Raw genomic sequence first — 21,590 nt, 5'->3', positions numbered from 1 at the left:
AAACCTGCTTGTAGTTTTTGTATTCGTTAGGTTACAATTCTATTGTGAAAAGAAAATCAATAAATACAATAGACGTACACAAAGATAGAAAATAATGGGTACAATTTGAAAGCAGTCTTCATAAGAATACGGTTTATTTAATCCCATTAATCATATATATAAGAAAATAAATCAAAAATGTATTTTTATTTTATATATTTATATATGTCAGCTGTAAACCGCACAAAACAGTGAAATTTTGTATGTATTTAAGAAGTCATGTTTGTTTTTCTTCGTATATTATGCGCTCACCTATCATCCGATTTAGTTTAAACTTTTAACAGTTATCGTTTTGCAACAAAGGTAATAATACATATTTATATAATAGTTTGTTTATTTTTTGAGTTCGTACGATATTTACATTCAATTTAATATTTCTTGCAATGCTAATGTCTATGGGCTCTGGTGACTACTTACCACCGGGGCCCATTTGCTCGACCGCCGACGTATTGTATAAAAAAAATTAAGTTTTATTTACTATATAAGGTGAATATATTACACTTACAGTTGCATAAGTCAATGCCCATAAATGAAAATAGATTTTTAGTTAAGAGTAAGTCGTTTATTTATATAGAGAAAGGATTTATTATAACTTTATATATTTTATAAAAGGTCCTATCTCTACTGACTATAAACATAAAACTTGTAGTATAAGATATAGAAACGAAATTGGACGGACACCTTGTTTCGTAATGTCCTCCAGAAATCTACGAAAGGATTTTATGAAGGATTGGCGTTGTTCTCCCCAATCTTCAAGTCGACTCGTTGAAAGTGTCATTCGTATATAGCACAACGAGATAAATAACTATTTTCATACGTTTTTGGGTTTAGACAAACATGTCTCGCAGTAATTGCTTTAAGATATTTTATTTAACTTTCCGCAGCAAAAATGCCGTGGGCATTTTTGCTTCGGAAATTTGTATTAACGTAAGCTTATTAATAGTACTTGTGTGAAGTTAAGGTCGAAATATTATATTATTTCGACAGACTTTAATCTGTACATATAATAAAGCAGTAGAAACAGTGTGTCTCTGATATTGAATAAATTTATTAAAAAAACGAGTGTAGGTCATAAAAAAGAGTAACAGAAAACAAAAATGGATTTTTTTCTGTATGTATGTGATGGATGATGGAGTTTCTAGCGATTTTAATAAATAGCTGAAACTTAGCTTCGGCCAATATTTATGATTTCTTTTATGGAAATCTGACCAATTACTATAATTTTAAAACCAGAACCAAAAATGTGACAAATTGTCAAATGGTCCACCTGTTTGTAAGTGCTCACTGCCACCCATAATAGTGGCACTACAGTAACAGCCTGTAAATGTCCCACTGCTGGGCTAAGGCATCCTCTCCCTTTTTGAGGAGAAGGTTTGGAGCTTATTCCACCACGCTGCTCCAATGCGGGATGGTGGAATACACATGTGGCAGAATTTCGGTGAAATTAGACACATGCAGGTTGTTTTCCTCACGATGTTTTCCTTCACCGTAAAGCACGAGATGAATTATAAATAGAAATTAAACACATGAAAATTCAGAGGTGCTTGCCCGGGTTTGAACCCACATCCATTGGTTAAGATTCACGCGATCTAATCACTGGGCCATCTCGGCTTAGAGGCACTAAGTTATTAATCGTTCTTTACATCACCGATGCGCTACCAACCTTGGTAACTGGTTATGATGACCTTGTGCCTGTAGTTAGACTAGCTTACTAATCATTCAAACCAGAGCACAACGATACTAAGTATTGCTGATTGGCGGCAGAATACATGATGAGTGGTTGCAACCTACCCAGACGGGCTTGCACAAAGCCCTGTCACCAAGTAAAACTATAAAACAAACTCCTTATGTTATGTGGGTTTAAATCTCTGAATTATAAGTTTATGTACATCTTTATTTGAAATAAATACAATATGAAACTACTAGAGTATGATATAGAGAGTAAGTTTCATCCCTATTTAATTAAAATTTTGTGGTAGTTTATAATATTTGAAATTAGAATCGTGCATAAAATATGTTCGCTGTAAACAGCTACTTGGTACAAGTTCCCACAAGTTCCGGTTTTCTAAGGGATACGTTTATTTTTACACTGGATGTACTGAAAGTTGATGTTTTAATATTTAATAATAATCCTAATGAATAAGGCCGTAAACTGAAACGTAAGCCCCTAGAACCCATCTAGAAATTGCCTTATTTCAATTTTTATGTAAAACTTTGTCTATAAGGAATTCTTTTCGTGTAATTTATTTTAATTTATGAAATTTTAAGAGAAAAATAAAAATAAAAATTACCACAATAAATTAGAACCACTTAGTAATAAATGTTTTACAGTAGTTGTATTGTTACAGAATGTTTTATCTTCTTCTTTCGAATGTCGAATTACTGATCACGGGAAGAGATGAGCTATTCATCCGCTATTCATCCGCTACACAATGTTAATTAAGGCTCAAAAAATATATAAAGAAGTATAAAGAGAACTAGCATCGCTTTGTAATTTGAATTTACATTTCTAATCAAGACCAAAGCCAAGTGCATTGCAAGGCATTAAAAAACATGAGAATTGATGAACCTGAGAACTTCCTGAAAGGAAAATCCTATTTTACAGCCAATATTTTAATGTGGTAATTCACCATCATGTCGCCCAAATGCTTTCTTTCTTAAAAAGTTATTAACTAGTGTCTTATTATCTTTTCTCCACTCTTATTTACATTTAATAAAACTATGGACAAAAACTAGTTTCCTTTGTTGAATACTTTTATAGATTTCGGTAACTTTGTTTTTAATGACAAAATTATTACATTTTACAACAACATACTTAAATGACAGGACAACTAATAACCTTTATGATAAAAGCGCGCTTCTTTTACAGCTTTCAAAGACCATAATATCCATACACTGTATCTTGTAAATTAATAAATTTTATAGCTTTTTGGCTAATTAAAACAACGATAAGAGGTTGGGTTCTTTGATTCATATGGCATTAGTACAAATCATATATGTATGTAAATGTTATCTGTTGATTAAAAAAAAAACGTACAAAATAAAGACGTAAAGACTTTTAAGATATTGAGGTAGACGACAAAAAAAACTTTTAATCAGCCTTTTTAAAAGTTTTTAATTCTAGAATACTGATTGAAATTAATATAGTCAATGATATAATATGGGCAGCGACGTCTCCTATTTTGCAGAATTTGAATGATTCTTAGAATATTCCAACACTTTTTTATTGGTCTTTTCCGGCCAAAACTATATTGAACGTTGGCATAATTAAAAACTCTTTCGACTTTTGAATTAAATTTTGATGTTATAATTACTTTTTTTATTTCATATTAGTATGCGAATGGGCATATAAGGCAATAAGGAATATTAACCATCCCACCAATGCGACACTAACCTGGGAACTAAGATGTTATGTCTTTTGTGCCTGTAATTACACGGGCTCACCACTCAGATGAGATTGCATAAAGCGCTACCACACGTAATGTGTTTAGCGGGTGATTAGCTGAACAATAAATAAGAGTTTAACTAAACAGTCGCTAAGTAACCTTTATAAATATAAATAATATTTTTTTAATATTTATTACACGTATGTTATATCGATAAAAACAACAAAACTCCAGGGTTAAAATTGGCGATTGTAAGTTAAGTTTCACTATTGATACTATGTGGGTTATTACTGTGTGGTATGTTATATGTATCGTGTTTATATGAAAAAAGAGCCAATCTGAGCCCATTTATTGTTTCCCAAGTTATAAAAGGAACCTTATTTTTGTAAAGCCTGTTGAAAAATAAAATTATGTGGGTACTTGGACCCAATGGTAATTGTTATTCGAGCTCACATTAGGAAAACGTAAGGTCGACTGGGGGCTATAAAAGTTACGGGCTCTTTTAAAAGGCCTGTTTATGTTTTTCGTTATAGCTATAATAAATAATTAGCTATAGCGAGAAGACGCTGTAGTACCACTTTAATGGAAAAGAGATACAATAGATTCACGTTTCTGTTATATGACCGAAGATATGTTCCCAAGAAAGATGAATTGCTTGTTCCTTTTTGTAGAATATATACTAATATATATATAAAGATGAAGAGTCTGTTTGTTTGAACGCGATAACTACTGTGACTGTATAACACTACACTTCGACACACGGAGGCGGAATTTAGGCAATTTTATTATTTATTCGTTATGCCAAGTGATTTTATTTCAGTTGAGCTATTATTGATATCCGCAAACGTTTATTTATTAATCAGTTGCCTCCAAAATGTCGGATGCGGTAACGCGCAAAAGTATTAAGCAAAAACTGAATAAAAATATTTCCTGGCCAAACTATATATTCATATTTTTTTATTTTCCATGTATTTCATATTTGATTTATTGTATTTAACTATAATATGTACATTTAATTTATTAATAGACTGAGGTAAAACCTTTGTGGTTCTTTCAATGTACCTATAATACATTAGTTTATAAAATTTGTACAAAAAAAATTATACTGTTCCACACCTTAGGGTCGTTGCGTTAATTTATATTACACAGCTTTAAACTTTAAGCAATAAATGGACAACGGAACGCAAAAATACAGACTTATAGTATCAGCGCGTACATATAAAAATATCCAATTTTATAACTTAAATGAAATATATTTAAATGTATATAAAAAAGCCGAGATGGCCCAGTGGAACATGCGAATCTTAACCGATGATCGTGGGTTCAAACCCGGGCAAGCACCACTGAATTTTCATGTGCTTAATTTGTGATTATAATTCATCTCGCGCTTGACGGTGAAGGAAAACATCGTGAGGAAACCTGCATGTGTCTAATTTCATTGAAATTATGCCACATGTGTATTCCACCAACCCGCATTGGAGCAGCGTGGTGGAATAAGCTCCAAAACCTTCTCCTCAAAAAGAGGAGAGGAGGCCTTTAGCCCAGCAGTGGGACATTCACAGGCTGTTACGGGTATATAAATAGATTACCGATTAATAAGTATATAAGATTCGTTGTTAAATTCATTAATTATCCGCCGGGAGTTGTCGAGAGATAATTAAATAGATAAAATACATTAGATATTTAATTTAACAGAATTAAGTTGCATTGTCTCTGTCCGTCCATTTTTTTTTTTATAGAATAGGAAGGACGAGCATATGGGTCACCTGATGGTAAGTGGTCTCCAACGCTCATAGACATTGTAAAAAATGTAAACCATCGCTTACATCACCAACGCGCCACCAACCTTGGGAACTAAGATGTTATGTCCCTTGTGCCTGTAATTACACTGGCTCACTCACCCTTCAAACCGGAACACAACAATACCAAGTACTGCTGTTTTGCGGTAGAATATCTGATGAGTGGGTGGTACCTACCCAGACGAGCTTGCACAAAGCTCTACCAACAGTAAATTAAATTAAATCAAATTGAATATGTTTGTGACTTTCACGTTATTTGTTTTATAAATTTTAATTAAAACAAATGTGTTATGCAAATAACTCAAATAAAAATCAAAGATTCTATAGGTACATAAAAAAGTTATTATTCTTAAAATTAATTAAATTATTTGTTATATGTATAATTTTTTTTCTGATTCTTATTTTAAACTATTTCATGGCCATTATTGCACAAAATCATATTAAACTCATAGTTTAAAGATAAAATCAATCGCTAAACATCCGTAGAGTAGGTACCTATTTCACAAATGAAATTTATTTCACTTGGTTAAAAATACTACGGTTTAATAATATCCAATTATATTCAAATCATATTCGTCTTATTCAATTAGGTAAATTAATTAAATTTATGGTATTTTTTTCATTAAACATCTTCTTTACGCTATAACCTAATAATTCGATTACTGTAATGCCAACGTCCATACCACGTTGAATACACCGGTTCTCGTCCGATCACCGAAGTTAAGCAACGTCGGGCGCGTTCAGTACTTGGATGGGTGACCGCCTGGGAACACCGCGTGCCGTTGGCTTTTTATTTTATACCCTACCTTTATATAATTATATATATAAGCGAAATACCACTCAATACGAGATCTCGATCTCGCGAAATATATTTTTTTTATATTTATTTTTAGAAGCCAATGGGCCACCTCTCCCCGTCAGCACTCGCACTGAAATATAAACCATTTATTACAATATAAATTCGCCTCCAGCCTCTGGATCTAAAATGTTGTGGACCTTGTGCTTGTAATTACACTAGTTTACTCACCATGCAAGAGGGAACACAACAAAACAAAAAAAAAAAAACAAAATAAAGATTTTAGTTGTAGAATTACTAATTATTGGGTGGTATCGTCCAGACACCAACGCACCATTATGACTACTAATCATCGTTCTTATGTACTTCTCATAAAACTTTATTATTATAAGTAAAATATTGCTCTACACAATTACCGGTGTCGCGAAAATATCGTACAATTTTTTTTTAATTCACTTAATTATTCATATTATTATGTTTTTATAATTAATAAAAACATAATAATTACAAGCACTTGATAGCAATCGTTCCAAGTATCAAACGAAAATTCATAATAAGATAAGATCTTGAATGTGAGCGGACGTTGAGTAAAAAATTATATCCTGTCAATACTTCTCGTATTGCAATCGTGTCGCAGTTATATTTGTAAAAAAAATAAATATCTAATAATCTTTTATTTTCGCTTTGTATTTAATTTGAGAATTCATATAAATTTGAATTGAGTGATGAAAGTCCATATGACGTGAGTTTGAAGCCTGATCTTAAATGAGTGTAAGGCACAAGAGTTCCCCTGGCAGCGCATTGGCAATTTAAGGCGTGGATAATATTTCTAACAATGCCAATGTCTGTGGACTGTCAAAGCCTAAATCCAAATTTATGACGTCACTTGTTACGTTGTTCGTTTTCTGACAAAAATGCATGGATTGAATGATTGCTGGTTCTCGTGCAGTAATTTATACAAATTTGTATGTATTAAAAAAAGAGTAACTGCTGAGTTTCTTGCCGGTTCTTCTCGATTCAATCCACATTCCGAACCGTGTCAAGCGCTATGATTGACAATTGATAAGTACTTAACTTATTACTTATTACTACTTACAATTACTATTTGATATTGATTGATATATATACTATATATACTAAAGTTATACATGTATGTATATATATATATTATATTACTGTTGCTGAAAGCGACCCTTTATTCATAACCAACCTAGCAAGAGCTATATAATATACTTTCTACGTGTATCGCTTTGTGCAAGCCCGACTGGGTAGGTACCCACTCATCAGATATTCTACCGCTAGGCGGCAATGCTTGGTATTGTGGAGTTCCTGTCTGAAGGGCGAGTGAGCCAGTTACGCTGCACAAGGCAGGCATTACAGGCACAAGGAACAAGGCGGACGCTTATTTATAACATGAATATATATAATATACTCATTGTTCTAAAATACTGGCTCGGCACTAATTGTTTTTGGTTTTATGTGTGGCATATAAAAATAAATATAGAAATACTCATTACATTGATTTAAACTAATACATAGAACAAGAAGCACACTTATTGCTAATTTAGTATGAATATTTTTTTTTTCAATTCAATGTTATAAAATATTTGCGGTGTAACGTGTGTATACAAGTTTTCAGATAAAGATAAAATATATTTTTTCATTTTTAAGCATTACATATAAAAATGTTCTAAAACTCAAATAAGAATCTTGATTTAATATTAATATTTGGAATTTGATTTAGATAGCATCAATGTGATGTTGAGAATAACTTACATGTACATATTTCACCAAAATTCCGTAGATTGTATCTGAAAGTCGTGACTTCGAAGATTGTTATTGCGATAACAGTTTCGTTCTGTTTATGTTACAAATTTTCTTTACATCCTATTATATGTTCGCTTTATTTAGAAATGTAACCATATACTATTTATTTATATAAACTCAGCGTGTTTAAATATATGTAACAGCATTCATAGTTTTTTTAAATAAATATATAGGCGGACGGGCAAATGGGCCACCTGATGGTAAGTGATCACTACCGCCCATTCGCTACCATTCTAGGGAACTAAGATGTTATGATCCTTGTACCTGTAGTTACACTGTTTCGATCACTCTTCAAACTGGAACAAAACAATACTAAGTATTGCTTTTTGGTGGTAGAGTATCTGATGAGTACCCACTCATATACGAATATATACCATCTTCCATCATCAATTTTTACATGATATGCAGATCGATGTTTTTTAACGCATTAAAAACTAAACAAATTCATCATGATACTAATCAGCTATTCCAAGCATATCATTAGAACAGTGCAAATCTCAACTGTCTGCTCTGTCAACTGTCATGATTTTTAATCTCTTGCATTATTTTCATAGATATGAAATCAAATCAAAATATAATTTATTCAAGTAGGTTCCTACGATGATTCCTACAATTCGCCATTCCATAAGATTAAATTCAATTACTTCATGTTTTAGTGAAGGATAATATAAAATATTATCAGTCAAAAATAATAATTCTATGTATAAAAAGAAGTCACGGGTTATTTTAAGAGAAAATTTCGTTCACTCTTTAAATATACGCTTCAAGCTGGGGTTTATTTCTGTTGTTAGGTGTCCTATATCCTTCTCCGTCTTAAAAAAAAAAGATTTATAATGATCGGTTGAGTAGTTAAGATATCAAAGCGTAACAAACAAATAAACTCACTTTTGCATTTCTATTAGTTAGGATTGATCAATTTAATATATTTTATGTCGCTTATCGACTGTTCATTATGTTGATCGTCTCCCAAATCGATACACATATAAAAAAATTGAATGAGAAAGTATTATAAGTGTATTGACTGTAAACCGGTTTCAAATATTTAATGACAAAATTTAACTTACAATCTTCGTTATCTACGAATATGTCATTGTATCGTTGATTGATTGAGCTGAGCTGATTCATGTTAAAATATTTTGTATCAAATCAGATACGTCGTAAAATAAATTTTAATACTATCGGGTTTCGGGTTAAATTGTATTTTATTATGATTACAATGAGTATGATACGTAACAAAACGAAAGTGAACTTGTAGCTTATCTAAAGTGAGTTTGTAATAATTTCAAGACTTAACTACTCAATTTCATCATGAAATTTTTCATACACATTGTCAGGAATACGGAAAACAGCATAAGAAACCAAACACCTCCACTGTGAAATTCAGCTCGTGACCACAGTGGACGCCACACTATAAAAGTGGTGGCCAAATAAAAGAGTTTAATCTGGAGAAATTAATAGTTTTATTACCAAAAATATACTGTGTTGCAAAGATTCACACAAACGGAATGAATAAAATTATTAATATTATTTATTAATTTAATTATTAATAATTAATTTTATCATAATAAAAAGTAAAGTAAACATCGTTGTATGTGATGTTACACAAAATTATTCTATTTTATAGAAGCAAAGATATCGCATTACCTTGAAATATATTCCAAAGTAATAATTACGAACACCAGTCACTAAACCGCAATGTTTAAATCAGAACATGTTCGAAATTTAAAATGTAATAAAAACAGACAAGCAATTTAAAACACAACTGGCAAAAAATGAACATATAATTTCAATCTGTCTAATTAACCAAATTACTTTTTTACAAGCTTTTGTTTAACAACACCCATCTTTCTTTTTATGTCAAAGATATTTGTATTATTTGCCGACGATATGTCCTCGCATATTATCTTATTAGACTAACAGCCTGCTACTAAATTTACTAATTAGTTAAACGTTTAATTGGATATTCGATTTTCTAAGTTAACCTTACTGTTGTGTAATGTAATGCATTGTGAAGTATCAGTAGGTATTGATGTTTTCCTGAGATTAGTCAACTGCGAAAACATAGGTGCACTCTTTATTCCGTCACTCTAATAATCCGGTAATGGGACGGCAATCCGACACGACTGGAAAAAGTTCAGACTACCAACATACTTTACGTGCTTTTCGAGGCAAGGGTATGTGCACACTTCCAACTTCCAGTCTCCAGACCGACACTGAGAATCTTCTAGAAAAAACCCAATAACTTTTTATTGGCCCGTCCTGGAACTGAAGCCAATAAGGCAGTCTATCATCACCAGATTCATAGCCAAATAATAAATAGCTTGTTTTTTATTTTGTCGCTATATTGTGAATAACATTTTAAAAATATTTGTAAAGCTTAATTGATCCTACTTAAAATATATTTCGATTTAAAGTGTGATCAAATTTTGCAATTAAACATTAAACCATTTCTTTTAATTCATTTGAAACCCTCTTAGTAAACTAAAATTCTATATTTTGCGAAATTGCGCGCCACCTAATAAAAGATTGACTTTAACTTTATTTTTTATATTAACTTATTTAAATCTAGAATACTTATTTTCAGTCGTAATTCCATTTCTGACCATGACCATTGACAGTATAGAGTAATAAATATACACATTATAATATTGACAATACATTGCTAATTATATCTGCATTAAAACCTTGTGTTTAGTATTACTTTATGGAAATCAATTGTCTTCTCAAGCTAACACTTATATTGAAATCCTTGGTATAGTTTAGGATATATTACAACCTTTATTGCTAGTTGTAAGTGCATCATAAACGAGTCGGCGACTTAGATGATTCAACAATTTAAAAGATTAGTCGTTCACTAATCACTAGCTGGAACTACAAGTTTCTTGCAAATTAAACTGTGCGTCCAGCTAGTTAACTCAAGTCAAATTCTTTATTAATTCATAAGTTGCTGTACACGATTTTTTAGCTTAGATGTTTTAAAAATGTCTTTATACTTTACTAAATGTGGTATATTCCATTCTAATTTTACTATGTATTGATAAGCGTGTTTGCGTAGGTCAAGGACATTATTGAGTAATCATATCAATTGGACCAGTTTGACATGATTAAAGTTTAGAATAATGCTGTTAAATTCTAATGTTATTCTATTTAAAAATATGAAATATTTTACACACATATATAAGACAATTATGGTAAGTAAATACCTCAAAATTAAAGACTATCAACTGAAGTTTTTTATGTTAAACATTTTTTATTTCAAATTGAAAGTAATTACAGGAAAGCACTTTTGCTGTTTAGCTTTCATCAAATGTAAAGATTTGGTTAATAAAAAGTTAATTGTGATATATATACTCATTAAACCACAGAAAATAAGCACATAAAAATGTATCGTGCATAATTAATTAAAAAATATTAATAATAACAAAATATAAACTAATATTTAATAATGAATATCATGAGTAATAAAAAAAATATTTACAGTTGTATTCTGTAAGAATTCACTTCATTACTCACCCGTAAAATGTTAACAACTGACTTATGGTAATGCGCTATTTTGATGCGTCAGTTCTTGAATTGTTATGATTATTATGGTAAATGTTACATATAACTTTCTGATATTTCACGAACGTTTTCTGTGACGAGTTTCGAATTTGTTCTTACAGAATAGTCCTACAGCTATCATTTATGAGAGCATGATATAGCGCTGCTTAGTCGATTCACTGGGAACAATCCTTATGATCACCATAAAATTCCATAGCACAAACAATATATATTGTCAGCGACCATTAACGTATAGCGGCCTGGGTTTTAATCTTAGTATTAATAATTAATGATAAAATTATATAATATTATTACGTTTGAAGAATCATCTAACTTATCGTCATGTTCAGTAAAAAGTAAGTTTAAGCATTCAATAATATCATACTTTTACCAGTCAATACAATCACAACCATAAGAATTGTAAAGCAAGTTACATTGTCAATGACCTGTCTGTGTTGATCTATATCCAGTAGTAACATTAGGCCATTCGATTTTTCTATGAGAACTGAGAAATATAAAGTAATGTTAGTAGTAAAATAAATTGTGTATTAATTGGTACCAATCTTGTTGGTGGTTTTCTTGTGATAGAGCTTTGCGTAACACATCAATATGTCTGCCTCGCGTTGATCATTTTTATACATGAATAGTGTTAGAACAAATATAAATAAAACAAAAACTTGGCTATAGACTATATATATGTATATAGACCGTATACATAGAAGTAAGCAAACGTAGTTGAAGTGAAACTTGTTCTCGTCGTTTTCAAGCGAACGAATTAAAAAAAAAATTATAGTATGCTTTAAATATTAAAATAATAACGATAAAGTTAGTTTAATTTTTTGTTACATAGTAAACAAGACTAGTGACAGATAATTTTAAATTTAAATCAGTAGTTTTTGAGGTATTACCAGATCTACATATATTAAAATAAGCTATGGGTCGAGTGGTAAGTTGCACAACAGCTGTACGCGAAAAAGTTTTAATTAAATCCAAATACGCTTAAGATATATCCACGTCTTCAAGGTTTCTTCGACAAAATTTATTTTGTTATATTAAATGATCGTTAAAATGCAAACCGAATTTTATGTACTAGAATAGATATCTAACAAAAAGTTATAATGTGGGTTACGTGGTACCTAAAATAATCAAAGTTCCAAGAACTAAGCGGCCGCAGAGCATGAAATTGTGCAAGTTGGCGCCCGAATTCATTTAAACCCATCTGGTGTATGAAAATATATTTCCTTCGATAAATCAAATGTGAAATTCTAGCTCTTATTTGGACATATATGAAATATGTACATGGTATGTTCATTCTGTTCATAAGTTATAGCCTATTCCAACCACAAGAGTAGTAAAAATAAATAAACAACTTTTATATAAAGTTAATGCGATTTCATTGTTATCTTGAATAGCTTATAATATTCATTATGGATTTGCGAGAAAATGGCGTTTTGAATGTCAGCAAAGTGCAGGCCTGTCTGAATAAGATCCATTCACTTATCAGTTATTTAATCACATATAATTTATAAATAACTCAAGTGGAGATGGCCAGGACATATGATGAGAGAAACGAAAAAAAAAATTGACAAGACTAGTAACGGAATGGTACCCCCGAGATGGCAAAAGAAACAGAGGTAGACAGACTATGAGATGGGAGGGCGACAATCACGATTCCACCAATTTAAATATTTTGAAAATAATTGGAAATTATCTCAAAGTTAAATTTATAAATCGAATTTTACATAATGTTAAACATATTAATTGAAAATCCCAAAGCGAGAGAACTTATTGAAGTTTCCGATTCGTTGCTTCCACTTTTTATGGTGATTTGTTTAAAGAAAATTTCTCGTACAAGTATTTTTATACGATAAAGATAAGATTAAAAGAGTTTCATCTATTTTATAGCAAATGAATCATCATCTAAAGCTGATCTGATTAACGGATTAGGGGTTTATGATCCTTTTGATTTTATGATCGCCGTAATATGTAGTTTTAGAGATTTGAAATCCATTCCTTGCTAAATTACATTAACAGCCTCGCTGATTAAGCCTTGTGAGTAAAAAATAAATATAAATTAGTTTTGATGTTGAAGATAAGAATATAAATTGACAAATGTATTAAATTAACAAATTTTTAGAATCAATTAATTTGCGCTTTGACGTTGGTCACGATTCTCGTAGCGTTGCTTGCATGTGAAACTGCGGTATGTCATTAAATAATACATTTCACTTTTCAACTAATACAATATAATTATTAGTAACTAGCTTTAACCCAGCAATTTTAATAGGTTGATTATGATTGATAAGAATTTTTAACAGCAATAAAACATTATTTGATACTTTTTTTGTAAGAATATTACTTTAGAGTTCAAAGACGAGAATAAATGAAGTCATGAGAACAATACACGACATTTATAAGGATACAATTAAGCCTTCTGTCCCTGGACTGGGACTCAAATATATATTTCATGTATTTAAAATGTGGTGACTTCTTATCAAGATATAAAATATCGTATGTCCTATTCAATGCCTTAAACCACAATGGTAGTTCATTGTCGATTTAGGCGTCACTGTTGGGCAAAGGTCTCATTTTGATATTAAATGAGAGCTTTTCATAAAGCACCAGTGTGAGTTGCAGAACATACACCACGCATACAGGTTTCCTAACTATATTTTTCTTCATCCCTGAGCACGACATGAATTAAACGCAAATTAATCGCACGAAACATAGTAGTGCTTAACAAAAGTTGAACCACCGATCTCCATTTCAAATTCATGTGGTCTATCCTCTCGGCCATTTCAGTTCAAAAAGTAATAAAACCTTTTTGTGTACATATCTCACGTATAATCTGTAGCGCAAGAAATGTGTACCGGATTTATTCGCGAATATAGACTTAATTAAAGAAATAATGTAATGACTCGAACTCCGCGTTCGCAATCTTGGAAGATATAAACTTTATCTTTAGTAGTGTGTAATAGTGTATCATGCATTTAATCTTATATTATATCTCTTTGAAAATATTCTTTGAGAATTTTTTTCGTGAAATTCAGAAGATAACTTAAATTAAGATTTTTACGAAGGAATTAGGCAAACCCATATTTTTAAAACTAAAAAAAACAATTTTTTAAACACAGAAAGGTCAGCTTGGCACAGAACAGGTCATTATATGAGGAGATTAACGGCCAACCTTAAGGAGAAAAATTTTCTTGAAATAATGCAACAATTTTTTATATCATCATAAAATAAAATACACACAGCCTTGTATAGGACGATATGAGACGTTATTGAAATTCACAAGCCCCCATGACGTAAAGATAAGCTCATAAGGTTCGTAAAAGCTGAAAACTACAAGAAGTTACTATGGCAATGAGCGGTAAATACATCACGTAATTTTTAATATCATTATCACCCATCATCTTGTTAAATACTTCACGTGGCTGAAGATTTATTTTGCTCAGAAAATCGCGACGACAAAGCAGCGTCCTTTTTATTGCATATGACATTGTGCTTACGTGTGCTATAAAAATGAAACGTGGTTATGCACACGGGCGATCAAGTTAACAACGGGCCAGAACAAAGTTAGAACCACTTGGAAAGCATTCATTAAAGATTTAAAATATCACATTCAACTCGCAAAAACTCACGACGTTATAGTTGCCATGTGCGTTATAAATATTACTCTTAATAACCGTTTTAGCAGAGCGGCTGGCTGCAGTTCAAAATAACATTCGACAAAGAAACTTAAATTAACTTTTTTTTGAGTCATTTAGAATGGGAAATGACAAAACAACAGCCAAGAAAATTTTATTTCACATAGTTTATAAACTACTACATAATTTTAATTTAATAAATAAATATTAAGAAAAAAAGTGCTAGCTTCTTAACATGGCAGAAGAGAAACCTTTTGGCGACAGAAACGTGACACTAGCTTTGCACTCACTCGACCATGATATTATACTTTCATTTCGGTAAAAGAAGTTTAATTTAAAAAATTACTTTAAATTACTTAACTCATTATTCCATAGTAAAGTAAAATAATATTCGTTAAGTGGATATTGTTATAATTCCAAATAAACATTTTAAAAATAAAAATGTGCTGTCACGAAGCTTGCGTTTGATTTTCTGTATGTGTAGGAACAGCATAATTATTTCCTCTGACTACATTACTTCAGGTTCGTTACGATAAAATATGTCGATAAGTGTTCCATCAGAAGGGTTAACGAGCCTTTTCAACGTAAATGCCTTTTTTAATTATATTGACAGGCGAGCGTCTCGCGCGTCTTTCTTTAAAGACCCCCATGCATACACTATTGTATAATATAATACAAGCTATCATTATGATAAATCAACGGAAACAATAATTTTAAGTACTAAAGTATAAGGTATCATAATACATTATATATTGTGAAACTTATTTGAATACGATGACCTCATATTATCTAATATTATTATATAATTTCATGTATACTAGTATTTTTATGTGTCCGACCCAGGAATAAAGGAAAATAGTGAAATAAAGGCTACATCTGCTTTGCGTATACAATTGTGCACTTTAATATTTTTTGCGCAGGCTGCTAGTCTTCCTTAAGATTGACCGCCGTGATCATAATCAATCAGAAGAACATAATCATACCTACATTTTATATATTATTTTATATGATAAAAAGCTTGACATATCTTAATTTTTATATTATAGAAAAGGTAGGCAGACGAGCATATGGGCCACAGAAATTTAATCATCGCTTACATCGCCAATGCGCCACCAACCTTGGGAACTAAGATGTTATGTCCCTTGTGCCTGTAATTACCCTGGCTCATTCACCCGTCAAACTGGAACACAACAATACCAAGTACTGCTGTTTGGCGATAAAACATCTGATGAGTGGGCGGTACCTACCCAGAGGAGCTTGCACAAATTCCTACCACCAGCAAAATACAGGGACTTAATATTAACATTTTCGCAACTAAAAACTATTAACGACAATAAAATTATATATGTCATATATTAGTTTTCCTAAAATTATATTAGTTTAAAAAAATATATATATTTAATATAATTAAGTAAACACCTAAAATGGTACCTACTTTTATTTTTCTATTTATCATAAATTACACGCATCGCTGTGTGTAATTATAGAATAATGTACTTCAGAAATGAATAAATTTGTTTATTTTAATTTGTTACGTAAGCCAATTTAGATTTACATGAATTAAATTTAACAGACAGTAATAAAGGGTTATTATTAATAACATTACGTAGTTCTAAAATAATATTGAATATTTTGATAGGAGCTTTGACTGTATAAACGCGTTAACTAAAAATATATGATTATTATTATTAATATTTTAAATAAGAAGTGCATGAAGCATGTTTAATTTTTATTTAATTAGGATTTCCAAAAAGGAATACATCACAAGCTTACATTAGATATTATACTAGAGTTATGTGTCAATTATAGGAACCTATAGCATCCTTCTTATATAACTAAATAACAGCAAACGTTACAAATAATAATATTTTTTATTAATAATTCAAATTTAAACACTTATTATATACAATAACAAATTAAAAAATATATTTATATATTTGTTTTTATGTAAATATTTCTTTTAATTTTTTTTATTGCTATTATTCTAATTTTTATGTAAAAATATTATTATTTAATTTCAATAATACATTATTTACATCCCCGGTTTTGACTAATCAATTTTTTTATCTTAATATTGGTCAAATCCGGATGCTATAGTCGGAGGAGAGGTTTGTAAAAAGTTTAATACTATGAGTGAACCTATAAAGTAATTCCTGCTTTATTTGCCTGAATGGGAGGTATCAATATTGCTGGTAAAATTACTTCAGGTTGGAATTATAAAATTGTGAAGAAAGGATATGGACTTACTATTAAGTGGTCACCAACATCCATAGACATTGGCAGTGTAAGAAATATTAAACATTCCTTACATCGTCAAAGAACCACCAACCGTGTGAGCTAAGATATCTCCTTTGTGCCTGTTATACTCAGGTTCAATCACTCTTTCAAACCGGAATACAAAAATTTTAAGTATTACTCTTTGATGGTAGAATATGAGTGGGTGGTACCTACCCTATCACAAAGTAAATGTATATGTTCCTAAAGGTTTCGCAAAGACAACGCATTCCCGAGGGAAAATTAACAATTCTTAATTAAAATCAAACAAACATTTTAAATTATTTCCACTCAACAAAGTAAATGTTTTAAATATAAAACGCAATTTATTTTCAGGTACGTAACTATATATATGATTATTAAGTATATAATATATGAACCGAAAAGGCGATTAAACGAATTAAGTTTCTTTCAATAGAATCCTCGCACCGAACCGGTGTTAGCTTCGCGCTTTATTGACGTAAAATGCTAAATTATATAAATGGAAATTCAAAAGAACCCGTAAGAGCTAAGGTGAATAGAGTTTATTTATCTATATAGAGATTGGATTTCATTTTATAACAACGATTTGATATCGGTTGTGGTTTAGATGTTATATAAAGTTTATAAAAACTCCTTCTATTGACTCTCGTGAGGTATTTGTAACTCAAAAATAGGTATTTAATAAATAGGTATTTGTAACTCAAAAAGTTTTGGAAAAAGCGTTGAAGGCAATAATTTATACTGGCGCTGCTATCTTCCCTGATCGATCTTCAGCTCACATACAAAGGAGCTGGATCAAAGCACAGTGGGTATGGACTTATATTTCCTATCCTTTTATCATCGGTAAATCAATAACAATACAAATTGTATTTAAAAACATTCGATATTAGTGTAATTGCACAGACATAAATTAAACAAACAATCTTCTTTGCGTTTGTGTTAGGATTTATTTAACCGTTGAAGTAAAGTTTTATGAGATGTATATGAATGAATGAATAAACGAAACAATTTTCATTCGTTCATTCATTCAAGGACATTTCGCACAAAGAAATGCTCGTTTTAAATTTATTATTCGGATATAAATAGTCTAACACAATCAAATGGATTCTGTAAGTGTTTTATCTTTAAGATTATTTGTTTTTATTAAAGTGCAATTATTTATAAAATGGATATTCGTTTTAACGTACAAAAGTAAAGAGACTGTTGGAATTCTATTATTATAGTTATTATAGAAGTCGACACTGTAATCAACAACACATCAACGCCTATTATGACAATTATCTTCCGAAATCCAAACAAGGGTACAAATTACTTCAATAATATACTTCACCGTACATTCTTTTCTAAGAATTTATTAATTACATATATCGTAGCACATATAACAAGAGTTTAATTTTATAAGGATATTATTTATTGAATATATTTAATATATATATATATATATATATATATTATTGATTTATTGTGTAATATTTATTCTGACAATATTATTTTTATTGCTAAATGTCTTTGCGTCCTAATACTAAGGCTTGATGTGGGCCCCGAAATGCCGAAACTCAATTGGGCTTTATAAGCTATAAAAAAGGACCCTAAGCCCAAGGCATACTCATGTACAGCATTATATGACATAAGATTCGATGAAATTCTGCCACATGTGTATCCACCAACCCTCATTGGAACAGCCTGGTAAAATAAGCTCCAAACCTTACCCTCGAAGGGAGAGGCCTATCCCCACTCATGGGGTGGTGCTTACTTTACGTTTGCTAATAGTCTTGATTTAAATTTTACTTAGGCAAATAAAATTTGGTTGACGTCACAATTATAATTAATAACAAAAAAGATACCATTTCATCTTATAATTGTTGTGATTTTAATAAACTTGGGCCAGACGTCTCATTAGAAAACCCGACAATTTATTATTTCTCTTCACAATTGTTTACTTATATTAAATTAATTCTATTTTGAGTTAAAAAATAGTAATGAGACATATTCGTTGTATAGAAATATCATTATAAATACTCATTATTGTACACCATATTTAAAAACAATTATAAATACAAAAACAGGAGAAAAAGAAAAACGATCCCTTTTAGACAATCTTTGGGCATATGACTCGTTTATATAATGTTCAATTTTAGAAAATATAAAATAGCATAGTTTAGTATAAGTAATTATCTATTTAAAAAACAAAACCGTCTTCAAATAAAATTGGAGCCCATAAAAAAATTCGATTAGATGATATTTTTTCTTCAATTTTAAAAGGGACCAAATGGGAAGTATATCCTCCAAAACAAAAAAGAATTTTCCCAATTCGTTAATAAATGACGGAGTCCTAAGGTAACTAATGAAAATACAATCGAATTGATTTCCTCTTGTTGTTTTTTAAGTCGGTTGAACATATTTATTTTAGTGCTAGCACGAGATGAATTACAAACATAAAAACTGAGTGATACTTGGACGGATCTGAACCGGTGAATTAGGGGTTTTAGAACTCCTACTATTGGAGTCATTTTGGCTCGACAAGAAACGGTAAGTTGTAAAGATTTTCTTTACACTACTAGCAATTTCCGAAGTTCGTTATGAACTGCTCATATTATTATATTATTGAAGTAGTTCAATTTAATTAGTTTTAAAATAAGATAAAGACAACGTTAACAAAAATATATCTCAAGAGTCAAATTCCACATTGCGTGTTCTGTCCTTTGATCACGAAACATGATTTGTGCTTTCATAAACACGCCTCCATCGTACATTATTTCAACACAACCTTAAAGCTGCTCTTTGTTTATAATCTTTACTTCATTTGATAACTTATTGGTTTTTCTTGATTATTTCACGGTAAATTTATTTATTTAAAACTATTTTTATATTGGTATATCATTCTCTACCAGCCAACTTAAGTAAGTGCAGGAATTAATGTATGTAGATGTGTAAAAGAAAAATAAATGATTCTAAAGAAAAATAATTATCAAGATTTTATCATATATATATGATAAAATATATATATATATATATATAAATATATATATTTATATATATATATATATATATATATTTATTTATATATATATATTTTTTCGAATAATTATATTTAGCCAAGCAATATATTTGTGATGCGCCAATGTTTCATCGCACGTTCTAAGTATTTTTATAACTGAATGTTCAATTTTTATTCAATATTTTATTTATTTTACATCTTACCTAATCCATACTTATAAACAAAGAAAATATATTATAATAATACTTGTATTAACATTTGAAGATTAGACATAATTATGTATTATTATAAAACGAAGTCCTCGTTTCGCTGCATCTGTTTATCCGTCTGTCTGAATACAATAAACTCAGAAGCTACCAAACGGATTTTCATACGGTTTTGTTTATTTACTAAGTGAATCATGAAAAACATTTATATATATAATTAAGATTTGTATGAATTAGCTGAAAAATGCTGCTGATTAAAGATGTCGAAAAAATAGAACTAAGAACTCAACTGGTGTACACCACGTAAACCAATATTAACTGGAGTTTATTTAATAGTTTTTTTTACTCTTTTGCTATAGAATATTTGATAAGTGCGCAAAGGCCTACCACCATGTGAGTTTAATGTATTACGATATAATACGTTTTATGTTTACCCTTATTGTACGCCTGTGGAGCCAGCACGGGTATATAAAAATAACAATAAATAAACGATTTGCTAGTTGATTTATTCCTAGTAATTTCTTTCTTAGTGTGTCTATATAATATTAGGTCCTTACATATGAAATTGGCGTTTTGTACGGGAGGAATATAAAGTCTTTTTTTTTGTAAAATATATTTAATTAATCAAAGTATGCACCGTTGTTATCTATGCACTTTCACCATCTCATAGGTAGTTCATTGATGCCTTTACTAAAAAAAACCATGGGGGCGAGAATCAATAAACTCTTTGAAGGCGGTTTGGACTGCCGCATCGGAGTTGAATATTTTTCTGTGTAAGAAGTTATCCAAATTCCGAAAAAAATGGTAATCTGTTGGAGCAAGGTCCGGGGAGTATGGTGGATGTCGTAGACATTCCACTTGTAGCTCATCTAACTTAGTGGTTGTTTGTTGTGCAGTGTGGTTTTCCGTTGTCGTGAAGCAGCAGTGGCCTAGAGCGATTGACCAATCTCGGTTGTTTAGCAGCTAGTTCTTCCTTCATGGTTTGCAGTTGCTGACAATAGATATCTGACGTAATCGTTTGGACAGATTTTCGTTTGGGGCAGGATTTGGCTGGGTCTCCAGGATTCAGCCATTGGACGAGTGCTTCCGATTA

General features: G+C 30.6%; 1 protein-coding gene and 1 non-coding gene across 2 annotated transcripts in view; both read left to right on the top strand.

The window, feature by feature from the left end:
- Window positions 1–21,590, top strand: part of LOC126775947 (hemicentin-1-like) — a 229,835-nt gene that overhangs the window by 107,550 nt on the left and 100,695 nt on the right. The window lies entirely within an intron of this gene.
- Window positions 5,894–6,012, top strand: LOC126776232 (5S ribosomal RNA). The gene has a single exon (XR_007669939.1). It is a non-coding gene; the product is annotated as a 5S ribosomal RNA (ribosomal RNA).

The sequence above is a fragment of the Nymphalis io genome, chromosome 19 (assembly GCF_905147045.1).
Source record: "Nymphalis io chromosome 19, ilAglIoxx1.1, whole genome shotgun sequence".
NCBI lineage: Eukaryota > Metazoa > Arthropoda > Insecta > Lepidoptera > Nymphalidae > Nymphalis > Nymphalis io.
This window is presented reverse-complemented; position numbering and strand designations above follow the sequence as displayed.